The sequence below is a fragment of the Moschus berezovskii genome, chromosome 6 (genome assembly GCF_049115385.1).
Source record: "Moschus berezovskii isolate FMDL1 chromosome 6, NW_MosBer_1.0, whole genome shotgun sequence".
In the NCBI taxonomy this organism is placed as follows: Eukaryota; Metazoa; Chordata; class Mammalia; order Artiodactyla; family Moschidae; genus Moschus; species Moschus berezovskii.
The window spans coordinates 89,352,909-89,378,363 of record NC_142465.1 but is presented as its reverse complement, the minus strand read 5'-3'; the positions used below and the strand labels follow the sequence as shown (position 1 = coordinate 89,378,363).

At 40.2% G+C, this 25,455-nt stretch overlaps 1 protein-coding gene across 1 annotated transcript in view; it reads right to left on the bottom strand.

Moving 5' to 3' along the window:
* Positions 1-17,703: 17,703 nt before the first annotated feature.
* Positions 17,704-25,455, bottom strand: part of LMNTD1 (lamin tail domain containing 1) — a 112,635-nt gene continuing 104,883 nt past the window's right edge. The window contains exon 11 of the mRNA XM_088837034.1: positions 17,704-19,554. The gene's annotated coding sequence lies outside the window, so the exon portion shown is untranslated. The remainder of the gene's footprint in view (positions 19,555-25,455) is intronic.

Below are 25,455 nucleotides of genomic sequence, written 5' to 3'. Positions count from 1 at the left end.
TTACTATATTATCAGATGCATTTGTGTTTGTAGTCCCTAAATGGTTTGAAATCCACAAATAACGACCATGTTACAGTTGAGCCACTAAGACACTATTGTCCATTTCGGTCCATCATAGCTTCCTTGTTGCCTGAAGCTATGAGGCTTGTGGCATTCTTTACTTTTTAGTTTTATTTATTTGTTTTAAAACAAAGTAGCTGTTTATTCTTGATTTGCATTGGGTATTTATAACAAATGAGTTGTGTTTCCCAGGTATGCATTATTAGACATGAGTAAGTAACTGATATTAACCAACTTTCAGGCTTCAGTAGCTTCTTGCTGCTTGTCAGTTTAATTTTTTTAAGTATAAGTAGTTCATGCCAAATGGAAAACAAGAGGAATCACACACAAAACCCCTTAAGCCTTCGAAACTAAGTGAAAAACAGCTAACCCGTTTATCCTAGATTCCTTTAGACATTGGCAATAAACACAGAAGAATGTCCTTGTGACACTCTTTAAAATCAGGAATCCTTAAGCAGGATCCCTTACTCAGTAAGGCTTCCCCCTTACCTCTCCGATCGGACCCTCTTCCACTCCCCTCCATGCTCTCCAGTCCAGTCGTGCCTCCCTCCTGTTGCGCACACACCAGACCCACACCCACCCCGACTCCCTGTGCTCACCATCCTCCTGATGAAATTCTCCCACGTCTCCACTCGGCTTGTTCCTCATCTTCCCCCTATCAGCTGACATGTCACCTTCCTAGGGACTCCTCCCCTGTCTAACGTATTTAAAATTTCAGTAAACCCACTCTAGCCTTCCCTTCTTACCCTCCCCTGTTTCGTTTGCCAGCATAACAGCATCTTCTAACAGGCCGCATTGCTGTACTTACTTTGTTCATTGTTAGTCTCCCGTCACTGACATATATGCTCTGTGAAGGCAGGTAACTTGTCTGTTTCTCACACCCACCCCAGCCCAGGCACCCCGCAGCAAGGTGAACAGTCAGCGAGAACAGAGCTGGCACCCAGTCATTCTGTGTTGATACATTGCTCGCAAATAGTTTCATATATTACTTTTTAAAATTATATATACAGTGACGAAAGTATATTATAAATCAAAAATTGGTCTGGCATTTGTGAATCACTTCCAGACTTTTGTGCAACCTGGTATGTAGAGTTTAGGCACTGATGGTATATATATATATATATATATTTTTTTTTTTTTTGAGAAATGTTGATGATTCAAAGACAGTAGAATAGTGATTTGAAATCATGTTGGTTCTGTAAAATCTAGAACTTATCATGGCTAAATTGTGCCTGGATAGACGATAGCTAAATTCCAGTAGAAATTCTTTAAACCCTCAAAGGGTACCTGGTGTAACTGTTCTGACAGTACAGATATTCTTTGGCAGCCAGATTTCCCAAGACTTCTTTCAATCCCAAACTTAAATAACCACCTAGTTTAATAAGTTATGTCAGTGGATACATTCTTCAGTCACCAGCATATACTAACACAATATTTTTTCTTCTGATATACATATATATATGTATGTTCTGATATATATGCTCTATTGTGTAGATATGATTGAAAATAAATTCGTCTGAGGTTCCATTTAAAGGCTTCAAGTCAAACAATATTTTTTTTTTGAAACTCAAATCTTCAGCAGGAATTTCCTGATGGTCCAGTGGTTAAGAGTTTGCTGTAGTCTTACTGCCAAGGATCTGGGTTCAATACCTGGTTGGGGAAGTAAGATCCTACAAGCAGTGCAGTGCAGCCAAAAAAACCCCTCTTCTACAGTATTTTTCTTTGTGGTAATGGAACAAAACTAATTGTAAGATGGAAGTGAAGTAATTTGAAAAACAATTCAGAATAAGTTTAAGAGCAAAATGGAGGCAAAAACAACAGCAATGAAGCATTCCACATTCTCTAAATTTCAGGCTATAAAATGGCTGTTGTCAGCAGTATACATCTGAATTATGAGTTAAAGTGATTAATTGACTAAGTCTGATTAGAATTAACATGAGATAAACATATTGGGACTTAATAACACTGCATATTGAGCCCAGAATCACTTCAGCTTCAATAGTCTCCACCATGTTTAATTGTACATTTCCCACTATACTTTTTACAGTTGTTAGGGATCATTAATCTTGAATTTCTAACACAATCTACTTTCATGAAGAAAAAAAGGTACACCCCAGGACTTAACACAAATCTAACTGCCTCAATAAGGAATTGTAATACTTAACCATTGACTCTTTATACTTTTTGAGAATGATCCAGGGTTGTCTCTTTTCCTATGGACAAAACCAGTTACATTTTGGATAGGTCATTTGCTAATGTTCCCAAGTGAGATTCAGTAATGAAATTCAAGAAGTGGAGACAAGAGGCTGCCCCTAAAATGAAGAAATAGTTTTTCAGAAGATGTCTCCGTGTCTCCAGAGCAAGGGTAGCATGTTCTCTGAAGTCCTGTCCTCCCAGCGCCTGGCTGGTGACTGTGTTTGTGTTCAGCCCCCTCACTTGAAAAGGCACAGGCTTAGGAAACAGCTGTTCACAATTAAATTAATTATCATTTGTCAACAGTGTTCTGAGCTCAGAAATTCTGTGTTCACAGAAGAAAACGCTGCCAGGCCACGGTGCTTTTCTGAATGTACTTGTGCCTACATCACCCATCTAGTCTGGGAAGGCAGTTTTAGGGTTTTCAAAGTAGCAGCAGTATCTTTGCAAAATTATCGTCACACAATCCACTAATCTTTTTCTCTTAACTTTAGAGTGCTTATTCGTCATTTGTCTGAGATTTTTTTTCCATTGGATTTTGACATACACTTGAAAATGAAAGACCAAAAGCAGAGAATAAGTGGGTATAAGAAATATCAATATATGTCAATCCAAGTCTCTCAGTTCATCTCACTCCCCGTTCCTTCCTTGGTGTCCATACATTTGTCCTCTATATCTGTCTGTTTTGCAAATAAGATCATCTGTGCCATTTTTCTAGATTTCACATGTGTGTGTTAATATAATATTTGTTTTACTCTTTCTGACTTACTTCACTGTCTATGGCAGTCTCTAGGTCCATCCATGTCTCCACAAGTGACCCAGTTTTGTTTATTTTGGGGCGATTGACACATATTCACTATTGATACTATGTGTAAAATAGATAACTAATGAGAATCTAACTGTATAGCTCAAGGAACCCTACTCAGGGCTCTGTGGTGACCTAAAGGAAATCCAAATTTATATCTACATGCATAGCTGATTGACTGTGTCATACAGTAGAAACTAACACAATATTGTAAAACAACCATACTCCAATAAAAATTTTAAAAAGAAATATCAGTACGGTTCTCTAAGAATGAACAGTTGATGAATAAAGCTGATATTCCTTGGTAGTAACCCCACAAAACATAGGAGTTAGAATTCTAACTATTCCACCCTTGGTTAAAATGTTTCTTTGCTGACATAAATAATTTGAAGTGCTAAGACTTGGAGTACCCAGAGCTTTAATTGCACTGACTAACCTTAAGGATTGATGAAAGTGAAAGAGGAGAGTGAAAAGCTTGGCTTGATGCTCAACATTCAGAAAATGAAGATCATGGCATCTGGTCCCATCACTTCATGGGAAATAGATGGGGAAACAGTGGAAACAGTGTCAGACTTTATTTTTTTGGGCTCCAAAATCACTGTGGATGCTGATGGCAGCCATGAAATTAAAAGATGCTTTCTCCTTGGAAGGAAAGTTGTGACCAATCTAGATAGTATATTAAAAAGCAGAGACATTACTTTGCCAACCAAGGTCCGTCTAGTCAAGGCTATGGTTTTTCCAGTGGTCATGTTTGGATGTGAGAGTTGGACTGTGAAGAAGGCTGATTGCCGAAGAATTGATGCTTTTGAACTGTGGTGCTGGAGAAGACTCTTGAGAGTCCCTTGGACTGCAAGGAGATCCAACCGGTCCATTCGAAAGGAGATCAGTCCTGGGTGTTCATTGGAAGGACTGATGCTAAAGCTGAATCTCCAATACTTCGGCCACTTCATGCGACAAGTTGACTCACTGGAAAAGACTCTGATGCTGTGAAGGACTGGGGGCGGGAGGAGAAGGGGACGACAGAGAATGAGATGGCTGGATGGCATCACCGACTCGATGGACATGAGTTTGAGTGAACTCTGGGAGTTGGTGATGGACAGGGAGGCCTGGCGTGCTGTGATTCATGGGGTTGCAAAGAGTCAGACACGACTGAGCAACTGAACTGAACCTTAAGGATGGTGTCTGTTCATGTAAAGCAAAGTTCAGTCAAGAAGGGGATTAAATTCAAACTTGCCAGGTAATTATTGAGAAAAAAGCAAGTGTTTTCAAGTTACCTGGATAGTTACTTGTGAGCTTTTTCTTTCAGATTTCTTTCTTAAATTTTTGAATTTGAGAATGGGAGAGTCATTTAGAAAACGTTCATGTTTTATTCAATTAGAGCTTTCAATTAAACTTCTCTCTATTTTAGCATTTTTGGATATCCCCTCAAAATCCAATATGTAGAAAAATAATATGCATGAATATGATCTTTCTTTCTTTTTTTAAAGAAACACTTTATTTATTTATTTTTGGTTACGCCGGGTCTTTGTGCTACACGTAGGCTTTCTCTAGTTGCAGAGAGCAGCGGCTACTCTTCACTGCGGTTCACAGGCTCTAGGCTCACTGGCTTCAGTAGTTGTAGCACTCGGGCTTTACCGTGCAGGCTCAGTAGTTGTTGCACATAAGCTTAGTTGTTCCGTGGCATGTGGCATCTCCCCAGACTGGGAATTGAACCGATGTCCCTGCATTGGCAGATGGATTCTTAACCACTGGACCACCAGCAAAGTCCCTAAATATGTTTCTTGAAGCATTGCTTATAATAGGAAGCATTTGGAAATAGTAAGTGAACAGATAAATGTCATGAGATTTGACCCAATGATCATCTTAACTAGTTTATGAAGACTATGAAGCAACATGTACTATGCCTATAATAAAATTATATAAGAAAGTCCAGTGATATTACTGAAAAACAAAAAGAAGAGAAAAAAAAATAGGATATAAAGATTGTATGTACTGACTTCAAGTGTACAATTTCTTTAGCTTTCAAAAGCTTTATGATATGGCTATACATTTATTGTTTTAATTCAAAGTAATATATTAGGCTTATTTTTACACCAAAGAGAGCCTGTGAAAACTTTGCTGATAAAATCTAAAGGAAACTGAAAAGTTTAGTTAAAAAAAAAAAACTATTTGAGCTTAAATAAAAACAAGCTGAGCGTATCTCCTTTGAGCTTCCTGATCCCCTCCCCATTTGTTCAATATTTGAGGATTTTGAAAAAGCCTGTAATGTGTAATTTATTCTTCTGTAACACAACCCCATATCTTTTCTAATCTCTCCTTCTTAAAAAGATAGCAAAAAATAAGCAAATAAACCCAAAGTTAGCAAAGACACACAAGATAATGATGGACATCTATAGTGGTTTTTGTTAACTGCAAAAGAACTAGCAAAACCTCCATTTGGCAAATTCAAAGAGCATTTACGTATGTTCGTAAAACGTTCCTAATATAAGTGAAGGTTAAACTGTAATACTTCTTTCAGGGACATAATTTCTGAAACATGGCAATTACAGTTCTTAACAAAGTGTATGTTCTTTAGTTGCTAACAAATGAAAGTAACACATTTATTATCTAGATGGAGTGGATAAATTCACAAAATTTAAAAATGAAACATTAACAAAGGTGTGGGGAAAAAACCTTATTTTATGGGGTTATGGAAGGGAACTATAAATCTGAAACTTATTTTTAAATCTTTGTGAATAGCTTCAGTTTGGAACTAAAGCCTTTCCTTTCTCGTTCAGTTCAGTTCAGTTCAGTCGCTCAGTCGTGTCCGACTCTCCACGACCCCATGAATCACATCACGCCAGGCCTCCCTGTCCGTCACCAACTCCTGGAGTTCACTCAAACTCATGTCCACAGAGTCGGTGATGCCATCCAGCCATCTCATTCTCTGTCATCCCCTTCTCCTCCCGCCCCCAACCTTTCCTGGCATCAGAATCTTTTCCAGTGAGTCAACTCGTCGCATGAGGTGGCCAAAGTATTGGAGTTTCAGCTTCAGCATCAGTCCTTCCAATGAACACCCAGGATTGATCTCCCTTAGAATGGACTGGTTGGATCTCCTTGCGGTACAAGGGACTCTCAAGAGTCTTCTCCAACACCACAGTTCAAAAGCATCAAGTGGCTCAGCCACTGTAGGTCTTGAACTGTAATGAGTTTCATTTTTGATTTGTGGATTTTCAGTTTGGCAAAATGAATAGGGCATGTTTAAAAAAGCATATTGCGTGCCAGCTCAGTCGTATCTGACTCTTTCAGACTCTATGGACTGTGCCCACGAGGCTCCTCTGTCCACGGGATTTCCAAGGCTAGAATACTGGAGTGGGTTGCCATTTCTTCCTCCAGGGTGTCTTCCCAACCCAGAGATCAAATCTGTAGCTCCTATATCTCCTGCACTGGCAGGTGAGGTCTTTACCGCCGAGCCACCTAGGAAGCCCCCAGGAAAGCATATTGATCAATCACAATAGGACATTTCAAAAGTCTTTTTAAAATTAGAGTATCTTCCCATCCCCCATGAAGTTTTTACCTCAAAATTTTATAAAACATTGGTAGAATATCTCAAGACAACTTTTCAATTTAGGCTCACACCTCCATTCTTTTCTCTTAATAAGATACCCTCCTCATTTCCTGAGACAGCTCTTTGAACATGGCAATTTCCCAATAGCATATTTTCATAAGGAAAGTTGGACAATATGCTATCTATTAGCCAGGGGATATGAGCTACATTGTACAGATTGATATTGCCTTAACACCAAATTTCTGGGTAGGGAAGGGGGAACTATCACACAGGCCATGGCTGCCTTTGAGTATCTGTGTGCTTTGTTCTAACAGCATATAATGGTGAAAAGCATTTTAAGAGGACCATGATGACTGTAAAGTGAAGTGAAGTCGTTCAGTTGTGTCCGACTTTTTGTGACCCCATGGACTGTAGCCCACCAGGCTCCTTGGTCCATGGGATTTTTCAGGCATGAATACTGGAGTGGGTTGCCATTTCCTTCTCCAGGGGATCTTCCCGACCGAGGGATCGAACCCAGGTCTCCTGCATTGTAGGCAGACACTTTACCGTCTGAGTTACCATGGAACCCCAAATGACTGTATAGACAGACCTTTACTCTGAACCCAATGTATTTGCACAAATTTTGTGCCTAACACACAGTGAGGCCAAGCAAACTGAAAGGTTGGAGTTTGGAGCAAAGAAAGTTTTTATGTAGGGCCATGCATGGAGAAGGGCTTACCTGGTAGCTCAGTCAGTAAAGAATCTGCCTACAGTGCGGGAGACCCAGGTTCGACTCCTTGGTTGGGAAGATCCCCTGGAGAAGGAATGGAAAACCATTCACGTATCCTTGCCTGGAAAATCCCACAGATAGAGAAGCCTTGTGGGCTGCAGTCCATTGGTTGCAAATTTGGGCACGACTGAGTGGCTAACACTGAGGAACCGAGGATGCAAGGAGATAGGTGTGTGCGTGTGTTTTCAGCCGTGTCCAGCTCTTTGTGATCACATTGACTATAGCCCACCAGGCTCCTCAGTCCATGGAATTTTCTAGACAAGAATTGCCATTTTTTTCTCTAGGGGATCTTCACAATCCAGGGATCGAACTGAAGTCTCCTGCATTGGCAGGCAGATTCTTTACCACCTGAGCCATGGGGGAAGCCTCAGACCCCTCAAAAGACCAAAGGGTTTCGGCAAAGCATTTTTAAAAGCCAAATGATGGAGGTGGGCAGAGGTGGTCACACCTTGTGATCACCTTGTGCACAGTTCTCTGATTGGCTGATGGTTAGGTAACGGGCAAGGGAGGGGGTTAACTTTTTCAGTCCTTTGGTTCCTAGAGGCCTGGGGCTATGTGCTCACAGTCATCAAGTAATTAAATATCTTCCATTTGGTGAGGGTTTTTCGAATCTGTAAAACAACTCAGGAAATGTGCATCAAATACTTCCATCAAGGTACCTCACAGAGGAGCTAAAGCAGAGAGTATGGAGGAGGAGTCTGTCCCAGGAAGGCACCATGGGGTCCTGTGTGTATGTGTTAGTGGCTGAGTCATGTCCAACTCTTTGCGACCCCATGGACTGTAGCCCGCCAGGCTCCTCTGTCCATAGAATTCTCCAGGCAAGAATACTGGAGTAGGTTTCCATTTCCTTCTCCAGGAGATCTTCCCAACCCAGGGATGGATACCTAGTCTCCTGCATTGCAGGCAGATTCTCTACCGTCTGAGCCACCAGGGAAGTTTGGTGGGTCCTGCTCGGTTGTCAAAGCTTGGAATAATCAATTACCATATTTGCTCTATGGTTTTGAAGTTTATCAACTGTGTATATGTAACTAGAAATTCTCTGATCTATATTTTCTTTTAAAGCAAGTCTTATAAAAACCAAATTTGGAAAAGTTGAGGTTTCTTTGAAAAATAACCACTGTATTATAGTGGGATAAATTCTCTGTCACTCGCCAGTGTACTGCCAGATTCTAAAGGAGAATCTGGAATTACTATTTCCCTTCTATAACACATGAGAACAAGTTCAAACACTTGGCCCCAGAACACAACACTCATGATTTGGCTCAATCTACTTTTCTAGCCCCATTTCCTTGTTCCTCCTTTTATTCTGTCTTCTACACACACACTAATATGAATGACCATTTCTCAGAGCCGCCCACCTAGTGATTTCTATTTATTTGCCACATGTGCTGATCAGCTCTTCTCCATTTGCTTGAAGCATCTTCACTTGTTTCTTAAAATCAGCTCCTATTTGGAACTCTCCATGTTCCAGAAAGCATGTGTAATTTTATGTTTAGCTTTATTGTAGTATTTCTTTGATTCTTTACTTTATTAAAAGTATCTTTCCCACTGGTCTATGATGCCCATAAAAGAACAAATCATGTATTTTGAAAAAATCCCAGTGCCTAGCACATAGTAGATGCTCAGAATAACTAGTGATTAAGAATGCATGACAGGGGAAAAAAAGCTTGCAAAATACAGACTCAACAGACAACTACAAGTCCTTCAAGATATATCTCCAGGTAATCCACCTAGATTTCAGTGATTAAAGGAAGAGGGGAAAACATTAAGGGATTCTTGAATGGTGGTGCAAGAAATTAAAGAGATAGTTTATAATCTCTGGAGCCAATTATTGCTTCAGGACAATATTTCAAAGAGATTTCCCTTGTTTCAGTTAAACTGACAACATACCCCAGTAAAGGTGTTGTTGTTTAGTGGCTCAGTTGTGTCCAACTCTGCAACCCCATGGACTGTAGCCCACCAGACTCCTCTGTCCATGCAGATTCTCCAAGCAAGAATACTGGAGTGGATTTTTATTTTTTTCCCTTCTCTAAGAGATCTTTCCCACCCAGGGACCGAACCTGCCTCTCTTGCAACTCCTGCATTGGCAGGTAGGTTCTTTACCACCATGCCGTCTGGGAAGCCCCCAAATAAAGGTAAGGTCACACAGTTTCTTGCCTATTTTGTTGTGATTCTTTGAAACATCAGGATTTGCTAACTGAACTTGGGGATGTACTTAATTTTCCAAGATTGGGACAGACGTGCCCAGGTAAGATTATAAGGGCAAGATCAAGTTAAAAAGAAGTATGCTTTTGTTTTGATGATTTACACATAGTGGTGGTTTTATTTATTTATTTTTTTTATAAATAGAATAAAAAAAATTACTTTAAAAAGCACAAATGCAAAGAAATGAACAGAGGAAAATTTATGCGTCGAACCTGGACTGGTCACTTATGATAATATACATGCTACAATTCCATTCTCCCCAATCATTCCACCATAGGGTCTCCTATAGAGAAGTGTTGTCTATGTCTCCTCCCCTTGAGCATGGGCTCTGTAACTGCTTGACTAACAGTTGAACATGGCAAAGCGCATGTTCTGCATCCAGACCTTGAGGAATGAATGGGTAGCTTTCACTTCCTGTTTCTGAAGACATTCACTCTTGGAACCTGAGGGGAAGTCCAAATTGCCTTGGGGAGAGCATTCTGTATCGGTTTGCCTGCCATGTGAATGAACCATCTTGGGAGTGGGTGTCTTCCCCAGCTGCGTCCATCCTAAATGCCTTGTGGTTTCCCTGTTTTCAGCAGAGCAAGAAGTATGAGACTTGAGCTTAAAAAGCAGTTCCTATGGTAATTCTGCTCATGGGTAAAGTAGTAGTATTACTCACCTTGGCAATCTGTCATTATCAAGGCAAAATTTGGCTGCCCAGCAATTCTGTTGGCCTCTTAGAGAAACCTTTCCCCTCTTTCTAGGACCACAATACAGACACAAACTCAGCCTATTTACAACAGATGATTCTGTTTTCAGATAATCCCAAAGGTTTTACACTGGTCATACTGTGGTAAAACATAAGCAACAGGCTTATATGAAATTTCATGGCATTCAACATGCTGAGGCCTTCCCAGGTGGTGCAGTTGTAAAGAATCAGCCTGCCAATGCAGAAGACACAAGAGATGCAGGTACTATCCTTGGGTTGAGAAGATCCCCTGGAGAAGGAAATAGCTACCTCCTCCAGTCAGACATCTTGGAATGTGAAGTCAAGTGGGCCTTAGAAAGCATCACTACGAACAAAGCTAGTGGAGGTGATGGAATTCCAGTTAAGCTATTTCAAATCCTGAAAGATGATGCTATGAAAGTGCTGCACTCAATATGCCAGCAAATTTGGAAACTCAGCAGTGGCCACAGGACTGGAGAAGGTCAGTCTTCATTCCAATCCCAAAGAAAGGGAATGCCAAAGAATGCTCAAACTACTGCACAATTGCACTCATCTCACACGCTAGTAAAGTCATGCTCAAAATTCTCCAAGCCAGGCTTCAGCAATATGTGAACCGTGAACTTCCAGATGTTCAAGCTGGTTTTAGAAAAGGCACAGGAACCAGAGATCAAATTGCCAACATCCACTGGATCATGGAAAAAGCAAGAGAGTTCCAGAAAAACATCTATTTCTGCTTTATTGACTATGCCAAAGCCTTTGACTGTGTGGATCACAATAAACTGTGGAAAATTCTGAAAGAGATGGGAATACCAGACCACCTGACCTGCCTCTTGAGAAACCTGTTTGCAAGTCAGGAAGCAACAGTTAGAACTGGACATGGAACAACAGACTGGTTCCAAATAGGACAAGGAGTACGTCAAGGCTGAATATTGTCACCCTGCTTATTTAACTTATATGTAGAGTACATCATGAGGAATGCTGGGCTGGAGAAGCACAAGCTGGAATTAAGATTGCCAGGAGAAATATCAATAACCTCAGATATGCAGATGACAGCACCCTTATGGCAGAAAGTGAAGAGGAACTAAGAAGCCTCTTGATGAAAGTGAAAGAGGAGAGTGAAAAGGTTGGCTTAAAGCTCAACATTCAGAAAACTAAGATCATGGTATCTGGTGCCATCACTTCATGGGAAATAGATGGAAAAACAGTGGAAAGTGTCAGACTTTATTTTTTTGGGCTCCAAAATCACTGCGGATGCTGATTGCAGCCATGAAATTAAAAGATGCTTACTCCTTGGAGGGAAAGTTATGACCAACCTAGATAGCATATTAAAAATCAAAGACATTACTTTGCCAACAAAGGTCCGTCTAGTCAAGGCTATGGTTTTTCCAGTGGTCATGTGTGGATGTGAGAGTTGGACTGTGAAGAAAGCTGATCGCCAAAGAATTGATGCTTTTGAACTGTGGTGTTGGAGAAGACTATTGAGAGTCCCTTGGACTGCAAGGAGATCCAACCAGTCCATCCTAAAGGAGATCGGCGCTGGGTGTTCATTGGAAGGACTGATGCTGAAGCTGAAACTCCAATACTTTGGCCACCTCATGCGACGAGTTGACTCACTGGAAAAGAGTCTGATGCTGGGAGGGATTGGGAGTGGGAGGAGACAGGGACGACAGAGAATGAGATGGCTGGATGTCATCACCGACTCGATGGACATGAATTTGAGTGAACTTCGGGAGTTGGTGATGGACAGGGAGGCCTGGCGTGCTGTGATTCGTGGGGTCGCAAAGAGTTGGACACGACTGAGTGACTGAACTGAACTGAACCTCCTCCAGGACTCTTCTGGAAAATTCCTTGGACAGAGAAGCCTGGCAGGTTACAGTTCATGGGGCTGCAAAGAGTCGGACATGACTGAGCAACTGAGCACGCACAGCACAGCATTTTGAAATTGTCTTTAATCTAAGAAAAATAAAATCTCAGAATTAGGAAAATGAAACTCCTTTAAAAATGAAATTCTTTCTGGAGTTATTTCTTCACTGATCTCCAGTAGCATATTGGGCACCTACCGACCTGGGGAGTTAATCATTCAGTGTCCTATCTTTTTGCCTTTTCATACTTTTCATGGGGTTCTCAAGGCAAGAATACTGGAGTGGTTCGCCATTCCCTTCTCCAGGGGACCACCATGACTTGTCAGTCTTGGGTGGCCCCACACGGCATGGCTTAGTTTCATTGAGTTAGGCAAGGCTATGATCCATGTGATCAGATTGGCTAGTTTTCTGTGATTATGGTTTCAGTGTGCCTGCCCTCTGATGCCCTCTCTTAGCGCCTACCATCTTACTTGGGTTTCTTTTACCTTGGACATGGGGCATCTCCTCTAGGTGGCTCCTGCACGGTGCCACCACTGTCCCTGCACCAGTTACTGGATCCAATATGCTACTGGAGATCAGTGGAGAAATAACTCCAGAAAGTATGAAGGATGGGGCCAAAGCAAAAAGAACACCCAGTTGTGGATGTGACTGGTGATAGAAGCAAGGTCTGATGTTGTAAAGAGCAATATTGCATAGGAACCTGGAATGTTAGGTCCATGAATCAAGACAAATTGGGTGTTGGTCAAACAGGAGATGGCAAGAGTGAATGTCAACTTTCTAGGAATCAGTGAACTAAAGTGGACTGGAATGGGTGACTTTAACTCAGATGACCATTATATCTACTACTGTGGGCAGGAATCCCTTAGAAGCAATGGAATAGCCATCACAGTCAACGAGAGAGTCCAAAATGCAGTACTTGGATGCAATCTCAAAAACAACAGAACGATCTGTTTGTTTCCAAAGCAAACCATTCGATATCATGGGAATGCAAGTCTATGCCCCGACCAGTAATGCTGAAGAAGCTGATTTTGGACGGTTCTATGAAGACCTACCAGAGCTTTTAGAACTCATACCCGAAAAAGATGTCCTTTTCATTATAGGGGACTAGAATGCAAAAGTAGGAAGTCAAGAAATACCTGGAGTAACAGGCAAATTTGGCCTGAAGTACAGGATGAAGCAGGGCAAAGGCTAATAGAGTTTTGCCAAGAGAACACACTGGTCATAGAAAACACCCTCTTCCAACAACACAAGAGGAGACTCTACACAAGGACATCACCAGATGGTTGACAATGAAATCAGATTGATTGTATTGTTTGTAGTCAAAGTTGCAGAAGCTCTATACAGTTAGCAAAAACAAGACTGGGAGCTGACTGTGGCTCAGATCATGAACTCCTTTATTGCCAAATTCAGACTTAAATTGAAGAAAGTGGGGAAAACCACTAAACCATTCAGTTCAGTTCAGTTCAGTTCAGTCGCTCAGTCGTGTCCGACTCTCCGCGACCCCATGAATCATTCAGGTATGACCTAAATCAAATTCTTTATGATTATACAGTGGAAGTGAGAAATAGATTTAAAGGACTAGATCTGATAGACAGAATGCCTGATGAACTATGGACGGAGGTTCATGGCATTGTAGACAAACAGGGATCAATACTATCCCCAGGAAAAAGAAATGCAAAAAAGCAAAAAGGCTGTCTGAGGAGGCCTTAGAAATAGCTATGAAAAGAAGAGAAGTGAAAAGCAAAGGAGAAAAGGAAAGATAAAAGCATCTGAATGCAGAGTTCCAAAGAATAGCAAGAGGAGATAAGAAAGCCGTCCTCAGCGATCAATGCAAAGAAATAGAAGAAAACAATAGAATGGGAAAGACTAGACATCTCTTCAAGAAAGTTAGAGATACCAAGGGAATATTTCATGCAAAGATGGGCTCAATAAAGGACAGAAATGGTATGGACCTAACAGAAGCAGAAGATATTAAGAAGAGGTGGCAAGAATACACAGAAGCACTGTACAAAAAAGATCTTCATTACCAAGATAATCACAGTGGTGTGATCACTCCCCTAGAGTCAGACATCCTTGAATGTGAAGTGAAGTAGGCCTTAGGAAGCATCACTACGAACAAAGCTAGTGGAGGTGATGGAATTCCAATTGAGCTATTTCAAATCCTGAAAGATGATGCCGTGAAAGTGCTGTACTCAATATGCCAGCAAATTTGGAAAACTCAGCAGTGGCCACAAGACTGGAGAAGATCAGTTTTCATTCCAACACCAAAGAAACGCAATACCAAAGAATGCTCAAACTACTGCACAATTGCACTCATCTCACACGCTAGTAAAATGATGCTTAACATTCTCCAAGCCAGGCTTCAGCAATACGTGAGCCGTGAACTTCCAGATGTTCAAGCAGGTTTTAGAAAAGGCAGAGGCACCAGAGATCAAATTGCCAACATCTGCTGGATCATGGAAAAAGCAAGAGAGTTCCAGAAAAACATCTATTTCTGCTTTATTGACTATGCCAAAGCCTTTGACTGTGTGGACCACAATAAACTGTGGAATATTCTGAAAGAGATGGGAATACCAGACCACCTGACCTGCCTCTTGAGAAACCTGTTTGCAAGTCAGGAAGCAACAGTCAGAACTGTACATGGAACAACAGACTGGTTCCAAATAGGAAAAGGAGTACGTCAAGGCTGTATATTATCACCTTATTTAACTTATATGCAGAGTACTTCATGAGGAACGCTGTGCTGGAAGAAGCACAAGCTGGAATCAAGATTGCCGGGAGAAATATCAATAACCTCAGATATGCAGATGACACCACCCTTATGGCAGAAAGTGAAGAAGAACTGAAAAGCCTCTTGATTAGGGTGAAAGAGCAAAGTGAAAAGGTTGGCTTAAAGCTCAACATTCAGAAAACTAAGATCATGGCATCCAGTCCCGTCACTTCATGGGAAATAGATGGAAAAACAGTGGAAACAGTGTCAGACTTTATTTTTCTGGGCTCCAAAATCACTGCAGGTAGTGACTGCAGCCATGAAATTAAAAGACGCTTACTCCTTGGAAGGAAAGTTATAACCAACCTAGATAGCATATTAAAAAGCAGAGACATTACATTGTCAACAAAGGTCCGTCTAGTCAAGGCTATGGTTTTTCCCGTGGTCATGTATGGATGTGAGAGTTGGACTGTGAAGAAAGCTGATTGCCGAAGAATTGATGCTTTTGAACTGTGGTGTTGGAGAAGACTCTTGAGAGTCCCTCAGACTGCAAGGAGATCCAACCATTCCATCCTAAAGGAGACCAGTCCTGGGTGTTCATTGGAAGGACTGATGTTGAAGCTGTAACTCCAATACTTTGGCCACCCAATGTGAAGAGGTGACTCATTTGAAAAGACCCTGATGCTAGGAAAGATTGAGGGTCAGAGGAGACAGGGACGACAGAAGATGAGATAGCTGGATGGCATCACTGACTCAGTGGACACGAGTGTGGGGAAACTCCGGAAGTTAGTGATGGACAGGGAGGCCTGGTGTGTTGTGATTCATGGGGTCGTGAAGAGTCAGACACAACTGAGCAATTGAATTGAACTGAAAAATAAAATTTCTATTTACATCTGTTTTGCCTTGTAATGTACTCAAAAGAATATGGCTATGTTCTGGATATGGCTATTAGATATATTTCAAGTGAGTATTTTTTTAAACATAATTGAGTGGTAACCATTTATATTATTTGAGCACAAAGTTGTATTGTTACCACGCATTTTAAAACTTAACTCAGATGGCTAGATTCTAACGAACGCCTCCTCTACTTGGATTTGGGATTAAGTGCCAAGAGTAGGAGTTTATCCCCTCAAGAACTCTAGCCCTGATACCGATCTGAAAATTTGGATTCCTCTACAAGGCTCATTGGCAATTAACCAAAAACACTTCATCATAAGAACAATTTATCCTTTCATAATTTCTTTCACTATTTCATGCCAAAATCATAAAGAGAGAGAGAGAGAGAGTGTGTGTGTGTGTGTGTGTGTGTAACAGAGAGAGAGGAAAAGTACTGGGATAGGGCTTAAAATATTCACCTATTTTTGTGGCATATTCAGCAGAAGGTAAAGTTTGGGCTTATTTTCATTGTAATTCATGTAGTTCATCCATCTGCAGATGAATTTGTTTCCCTAAACAGTGAATGTTATTTAACAGTACTTATTATTCAGATACTTCATAAAATAATCCTCACACAACTCTTATATAAGATGGCTATAAGCAGAGTGCTGCACCCAACTCGTAGAGGCACTAATGAAGTGGCAAAGTTCTGGGACCGTAAATCTAAGGCTGCTGAAGCCTAAAGGATCAGTCTTAAATCTTTCATTCAAGAAATGTGGGAAAACAAAATGCTCCAAACCCACATTCTTTCTTTGTAATCCCTCAATAGTCTTTCCTGAGTAGTATTAACATTTAGGCAGTTAATGATTTATATCAGCATAGGAAATATATTTATATCACTCAATCTTCCTCCTTCTATACCATTTCTAGAGACAGACTGACTATTCCTGAGCAGGAAGATGGTTTAGGCTTGTGCTAGAAAACTCCGTGGTGACATCACTGACAAGAAATCTACCGCACTGAGCATTTATTTCTCTTTTCCTTGCAAGGGCAAAAGGTTATACACTTTCTGAGAGTGTGCTTCATAAAAATAATCAGTACTTAAATACACTGTAGTTTTGACCACCCAGAGAGGAAGTGCTCTTACAGAAGAGCTCAGAGGAGATGTTGTTATTGATGAAGTGTCAAAGAATAGGATATGAATCAGATGAAATTCTCCTGAAGATACAGTCTTCAAGTATAAGGAAGACTATTTGAGCTAAAATATGTTTTGGATTAGGAAACCTCTGAGCACATGAGGGATATAATTGGAAACACCTGAGGCTCACATGCTGTTTCTTTCATGTGTTTCTTTCACAGATCTTTGAGGGGAGGAGGTTGGGAGGGATGCCTGCACGGGTGAGATGGTTTCCTGGCTTCAGTTCCCAGAGTCCTTTGGGTTGTATGTTTATACTCCCAATGTGAACATGATAATCACACATGGAGTCAGCTGGAAGAGATGATGAACCATGAAACAAGTTAACTTTGATTGTACACCCTTAGATGCTCTTATTGTCTCCTCACAACACAATGGCTACCCATCGTGTTTCTATGGTAACTATGAAAAAGACAGAAGAGCCTACACAATTCAGCCAATGTGTGATTCAAAGATCACACTTCATGGTTCAAAGTGGCATAAGGTCTTACTGAGAGTTGTCTGAAAATGTACAAGTCTACTCCTGTGTCTAAAGACTAAGGAAATGATGTAATCAGTGTGGCCTAGTGACTAGAAAATATTTATGCTGCATCATTATGCTGGGGTTGATGTGGACTCCTTTTATCTCAAACCAAAAAGTTTATGACAAATTATTGTCAAGTGGTGTAAGTCTTCTCAGATGCTTTTGAACTGGCATATGCCTTTTTTCCTATCTTGGAAACATTGATCAGATTTTATTAGAGTTTTATTTGTTTGTTTACTATTTTAAGCATACAAATAAGCAGTATTAAGTACATTCACAATATTGTACAACTATCATTAGTGTTTCCAGAACTTTTTCATTATCTTGAACAGAGATTTTGCGCCCCTTAAACAACAACTCCTCATTCTTCCATTGACCTGGCCCCCGGTAAGTGCTATTGTACTTTCCATTTCTATGAATTTGCCTATTCTCAGTACCTCAAACAAATGTCCTTTTGTGTCTGGCTTATTTCATTTAGCATAATATTTTCAAGGTTTAACCATCTTGTAGCATATATTAACATTTTTTTAATGGATGAATAACATTCTGTTATGGGTATATACCACATTTTAAGAATCCATTCATCTATTGATGAACACTTGAATTGTTTTCACCTTTTATTACTTATGAATAGGCTGCTATTAATACTGGTATACAAGCATATGTTTGAGTCCCTTGGAATGTGACTTTTTAAAAATAAAGTATTTTTAGCCCTTGATATTTGGATATAATAAACAAAACTCAGTGGTCACCATTAATGGGTTTGGGGGTTATTTTACATTTCTTTATGTTTTTCAAACATAGTATATTTGGGGAAAATCCTCACTTTTCTTGCTCCCTCTCACATTTCAAGACTGCATATGCCCCATCTTCTGCATGTGTTATATAAATAAGCAAAAATTAAAATAAATTAAGCTGGGCTATGAGGCATAGACAGGATTTTTTCTCAGAAACAGAAGCAATCATACCTTCTGCCTATGAAGAGAGGGTCAACATTAAAAATGAACAAGTTCATTAGTTTTTCAACTTGTATGCTCTTGATGAGTATAGAATAAGATCGCTAAAGAATAAAAAGTGAGAATTGTGTAAAAGAAAAAGTAGCTCCATCAGATTACTTAATAAAAACACTCTTGGTGTTTCCTATCTATGGGATTTTGTACCTAGTGTCACAAGGTAGAAGAGATTATTTTGGCTGAATCTGAGTTACGTACAGGCAGATTTAAAAACTCCCAACTAGTTATCCCATAGAAACTTTCTATTACTTCTAGACATTCAGTTCAGTTCAGTCGCTCCGTCGTGTCCTACTCTCCGCGACCCCATGAATCACAGCACGCCAGCCTCCCTGTCCATCACCAACTCCCGGAATTCACTCAAACTCATGTCCACAGAGTCGGTGATACCATCCAGCCATCTCATTCTCTGTCGTCCCCTTCTCCTCCCGCCCCTAGCCTTTCCCAGCATCAGAGTCTTTTCCAGTGAGTCAACTCGTCGCATGAGGTGGCCAAAGTATTGGAGCTTCAGCTTTAGTATCAGTCCTTCCAATGAACACCCAGGACTGATCTCCTTTAGAATGGACTGGTTGGACCTCCTTGCAGTCCAAGGGACTCTCAAGAGTCTTCTCCAACACCACAGTTCAAAAGCATCAATTCTTCGGCGATCAGCTTTCTTCACATTAGGAAGCCAGATTAACACATGCTTTAGGGAGACAGATTCCAAGTGTAGCAAATCAGACAGACCACAAGATTCAGAATTCCTAAAACATATGTTTTTGGAAAATGCATCTGCAGAAATGGCAGAAGGCAGGGTATAAAAGACTGAAATTAATGATTGGGAAATTTCATGTGCATAAAATGAAAACTGTGATGGTTTTGCTTTTGACCAGTATTTTTCTTTGCGATAGCCTGGACAACAAATGTTTCAATTTGAGCACAAACTCTTATTGCCCTTCTTTAACAAATGGTATCAGAAAAGTCCTGAGGAATTATCTTTTCGAAAAGAAACCATGTTCTTGCTTGCTGCTGGCTTCCTCTCCTTTCCTGTGTGGAAGGCAGGCTGCATCATGTTAGGCATCCTTGTGTTGTTCTCCAGACTATTATCATCCTGAACAAAAGATAATGGCAATGCATGGTGAAATATAATACAGACTATAAACATGTTGAAGTTGTCAGAGCAATATAAAGTAGAAATGATCAAATTCTTCACATTCCTCTTAAATGAAGACATTGAAATAGCAGATCTAGAACAGACTCATAGATGGGGGACAAAACAGGAAGAAGTTATTTGCTGATGCCTTACATTTTGCCAGGGTAAAATGATTATTCACTTTTCTCTCATTCTAATTCACCTTGGTAATTTGTGTGCTTATTCAGGTTACAGTTCTTATGCTGAGTCATGACTCCTAAGCAGTGTAGCTATTTCGCTAGCTGGTCATGGATACTATTTCCTTCTGGTCTTAACTATGAAGATCCCAATGATTCTGAGACAACCAGCTTAATGACTCATTTCTAAACTTTCACCCCTTCATTTCCTTCTTGGTGGTACTTATGTAGTATCTGATTAGCTTTTCCACTAAATAGCTAATATATGCCCCAGATTTACAACATACCATGTAATACACATAAAAAAGAAAGAAAGTTTTGTTTCTCTGTTGCAACTGCTTGAGTCTTCTCTAGGAGTCTTAGCAGGAGACTTCTCAGTCTGAGATGTTTATATTCTCCCTCCTCTGAGGAAATGGAGCTGAAGACATCTCACCTACATGAAGTTTCCTCTAACCTATGGAGTATCTCTGATCCAGCGTGGAGAAGAGTCTAAATTGTAGGTGGTTTTACTCCTCTCATACAACCTTGCTGTGGCACAGGAAGGTGTGGCTGGGAACACAGAACAGGGAAGCCAACAGACTTGAAAGAAAGGAGGTTATGAGAAACAAATATTCTTGAAATTTCAAGTGACTGAAGAATTTTGCAAACAGTCCACCTTGAGCACTGAGAGGAGAGAGACATGGATAAAAGAAATATACAAGAAAATCTACATAGAAAACGCTGACATTAGAAAATTTAATAACTAGACTTTCAAAACTCCTTTCATAAATGGCAAGGACCTATTAGAATCAGAAGAGATTATGAAAAGGTGGAAAGAATACACAGAAGCACTGTACAAAAAAGCTCTTAATGACCCCAATAACCAGGATGTTGTGGTCACTCACCTAGAGCCAGACATCCTGGAGTGTGAAGTCAAGTGGGCCTTAGGAAGCATTACTATGAACAAAGTGGAGGTGATGAAATTCCAGCTGAGCTATTGCAAACCCTAAAAGATGATGCTGTGGAAGTGCTGCACTCAATATGACAGAAAATTTGGAAAACTCAGCAGTGGGCACAGGACTGGAAAAGGTCAGTTTTCATTCCATTCCCAAAGAAAGGAAATCCCAAAGAATATCCTAATTACTGTACAATTGCACTCATTTCACATGTTTGTAAGATTATGCTCAAAATCCTTCAAGCTAGGCTTCAGCAATATGTGAATTGAGAACTTCCAGAGGTACAAGCTGGATTTAGAAAAGGCAAAGGAAAAATAGATCAAATTGCCAACATGTGCTGGATCATAGAAAAAACAATGAAATTACAAAAAAATCTACTTCTGCTTCACTGACTACGCTAAAGCCTTTGACTGCGTGGATCACAACAAACTGTGAAATATTCTTAAAGAGATGGGACTATCAGGCCACATTCCCTGACTCCTGAGAAACCTGTTTGCAGGACAAGAAGCAAGAGTTAGAATCGGACATCGAACAACGGACTGATTCAGTGTTGGGGAAGGAGTATGTCAAGGCTGTACGTTGTCACCCTACTTATTTAACCTATATGCAGAGTACATTATATGAAATACTGGACTGGGTGACTCACAAGCTGGAATCAAGATTGCCGGGAGAAATATCAACAACCTCAGATATGCAGATGATACCACTTTAGTGGCAGAAAGTGAAGAGGAACTAAAGAGCTTCTTGATGAAGGTCAAAGAGGAGAGTGGAAAAAGCTGACTTACAACTCAGCATTCAAAAAATTAAGATCATGGCATCCAGTCCTATCACTTCATGGCAAATAGATGGGAAGAAAGTAGCAACAGTGTCATATTTCATTTTCTTGGGCTCCAAAGTCAATGTGGACATTGACTGCAGCCACATAATTAAAACTCACTTGCTCCTTGGAAGAATAGCTATGATAAACCAGACAATATACAATGTATTAAAAAACAGAGACATCACTTTGCCAACAAAGGTCCGAATAGTCAAAGCTATGGTTTTTCCAGTAGTCAAGTATGGATGTGAGAGCTGGACCATAAAGAAGGTTGAGTGCCAAAGAATCAATGCTTTTGAACTGTGGTGCTGGAGAAGACTCTTGAGAGTCCCTTGGACAGCAAGTAGATCAAACCACTCAGTCCTGAAGGAAATCAACTCTGAATATTCATTGGAAGGACTGGTGCTGAAGCTGAAGCTCCAATACTTGGGCCACCTGATACAAAGAGCCAACTCATTGGAAAAGACCCTAATGCTGGGAAAGATTGAGTGTAGGAGGAGAAGGGGATGATAGAGAATGAGATGTTTGGATGGCATCACTGACAATGGACATGAATTTTAGTAAACTCCAGGAGATGGTGAAGGATAGGGAAGCCTGGTGTGCTGTAGTTCATGGGGTCATAAAGAGTTGGATGTGATTGAATGACTAACATAAATATTCACAAGTTCTTGTCAGGGTCACAAGAAAGGTTCAGAGGAGGACAAGAAGGACATCCCATGTTTGAGCTGTCCAGTTTGGGCCATTTAGAACTGTAAGTGGTGTGTGAACACAGACCAGTTCATGGAAGGACTCTATCAGTACTACATTTTTAGGAGCCCTAATACAAGAGTACCTTACAAGTGTAAGAACTTTAGCCAATTATGAACTTAGTATGCTGTGTTTGCAATTTTGCTGCTCTCCTCCCAGGTCCTAAGCAATTGCATAGTTTCTCCCTCTTTTTTTTTTTTTTGCAATGGCATGCTCTTGAGGACAGTGCTCATGAAATGTAACAAGTTCCACTTCTGCCCTTGATCTGTCTTCCTTCTTTCACATTCTAGATTCCTCAGTGTCTCATGGCAAGTCTGAGAGTTCATGGGGCAGGTGGCAGACAGAGACATGACTTGGCCTTGCCAAAGTTCTCTAACCTGTGAGGAGTTCTATTTCTGCAGCCTTCTGTGGTATCATCCATCTGCATGACCCATTAGTCAGACAGTAGAACTCTCACACGTTCCTTGCGAAGAACTGAACAAAGAGCTTCTGGGAGCTGTGACTCCAAGTGCAAGGCATGGATTTATTCGGTTGTAGCATAGAAATATGGTTAGTGTAAAAATGTAATTAGCAGTCAGAAATGCTGGAGATTGAACTTCGATTTTCTGTGTTTGTAACTGACACTCTTCAGTTAGCAGTTTTGGAAATAAGACTTGAATCGTTTTTGGTGTAAGGAGATGTCTTAAGAGTCTCATGGTAGCAAACTGCTTTTTTCATGTGAATGAAGATGTCTTTTTCTAGTCCTACTTCTAAACATGGGGTGTTTTTGCCTTCAGACAAGTGGGTGGGGTGCAATCAGACAAAGACAATCTTCATGCTTGATTAGTAGAGTGATGTGGAAGAGCACTGGCAGTCAGTTCAGTTCAGTCACTCAGTCGTGTCCGACTCTCTGCGACCCCATGAATCACAGCACGCCAGGTCTCCCTGTCCATCACCAACTCCCGGAGTTCACTCAAACTCATGTCCATAGCGTCGGTGATGCCATCCAGCCATCTCATTCTCTGTCGTCCCCTTGTCCTCCCGCCCCCAACCTTTCCCAGCATCAGACTCTTTTCTAGTGAGTCAACTCGTCGCATGAGGTGGCCAAAGTATTGGAGTTTCAGCTTTAGCATCAGTCCTTCCAATGAACACCCAGGATTGATCTCCTTTAGAATGGACTGGTTGGATCTCCTTGCAGCTAAGATTTTATACTTCACTCTGCTACTTACTATCTTAGTGACTTTAGGAAAGTCACTGAATCACTGAACTGAAGTTTCTACAACCATAAAATGGAGATAATATCAGCCCTACCTATATCTCATAGGTTCAAACAAGATAATGTGAAAACCATGAAATCCTATACAGATGTATAACAATATAAGTCACCAAGGAATGATTATGAATATCAGTGGGAACTGAATAATGACCTTGAACAGTTTTCCAAGAACAGATACACCAGATATGACTGCAATACAGAAGTCATTCACTGAAAGATGAAGTAAAATTTTGCTCCCACTAAGAGCTTCAGAAAATATTCTGAGAGCACATTAATGATCCATCCTAAAGATGTCACCAGCTGGGGATAGAGGCTCTGAGAAAACAAAAGAAAGGCATCTCAAGAAAACTAGGACTTTTTAAAACAGAGTAGGTACAAAAAAAACCCAGAACAACCAAAGAATTTCCCACAGAGAGGCTCAGAGAACAGATCGGTGACCATGGTAGTTAAGCAGAATAATGACTGAAGAAGACCAACAAAGGGTAAAAACTTTTGCCAAAATTATGTTATTCAATATCCCATGAGAGGATTTAGAACTGTTTTTTTTCCAAGCAAAACTGACTAGAACAAAGTCCTGTTTTTTTTTTTGTTGTTGTTCTCTGAAATATTTCAATATTTCTGTAGGTTTAGTAACATCGTAAAATACATTTCAACTAAAATTCACAAATCTAAAAACCTGTTAGGCATTTTTAGGCGTTTTAAGTTGGAAATGAAGACCAATGTTACATCGTAATATGCCAATTACAAATAGTACTTCAAATAGCAAATACTACAGTTTGTCCCAAACTTTAAAAACTATTCATGAACTCAACACTGAACTATTGATGGCTATGAGAATTGTTTCCTAGCCTTTTTGAAAATTTCAACCCATTTACGTTTAAGGTAATTATTGATAAGTACGATCCCGTAGCCATTTTCTTTATTGCTTTGGGTTCAAGTTTATACACTCTTTCTGTGTTTCCTGTCTATAGAAGACCTTTAGCATTTGTTGGAGAGCTGGTTTGGTAATACTGAATTCTCTCAGCTTTTGCTTGTCTGTAAAGCTTTTGATTTCTCCTTCATATTTGAATGAGATCCTTGCTGGGTATAGTAATCTGGGCTGTAGGGTATTTTCTTTCGTCACTTTAAGTATGTCTTGCCACTCCCTTCTGGCCTGAAGAGTTTCTGTTGAAAGATCAGCTGTTATACTTATGGGAATCCCTTTATGTGTTATTTGCTGCTTTTCCCTTGCTGCTTTTAATATTTGTTCTTTGTTAATTTGATTAATATGTGTCTTGGAGTATTTCGCCTTGGGTTTATCCTGTTGGGGACTCTCTGAGTTTCTTGGACTTGGGTGATTATTTCTTTCCCTATTTTAGGGAAGTTTTCAACTATTATCTCCTCAAGTATTCTCTCATGGTCTTTCTTTTTGTCTTCTTCTTCTTCTGGGACTCCTATGATTCGAATGTTGGAGCGTTTAACATTGTCCCAGAGGTCTCTAATATTGTCCTCATTTCTTTTAATTCGTTTTTCTTTTTTCCTCTCTGTTTCATTTATTTCTACAATTCTATCTTCTAGTTCGCTTATCCTGTCTTCTGCCTCTGTTATTCTACAGTTTGTTCCCTCCAGAGTGTTTCTGATCTCATCTATTGCATTATTCATTGTATATTGACTCTTTTTTATTTCTTCTAAGTCCTTATTAAATCTTTCTTCCATCTTCTCAATCCTTTTCTCCAGGTTATTTATCTATAACTCCATTTTGCTTTGAAGATTTTGAATCATTTTCACCATCAAAATTTGAAATTCTTTATCAGGTAAATTCCCTATATCTTCTTCTTTTGTTTGTGTTGGTGGGCAATTATCTTGTTCCTTTACTTGCTGGGTATTTCTCTGCCTCTTCATCTTGCTTATATTGCTTTGCTTGGGGTGGCCTTTCCCTCTTCTTGCAGT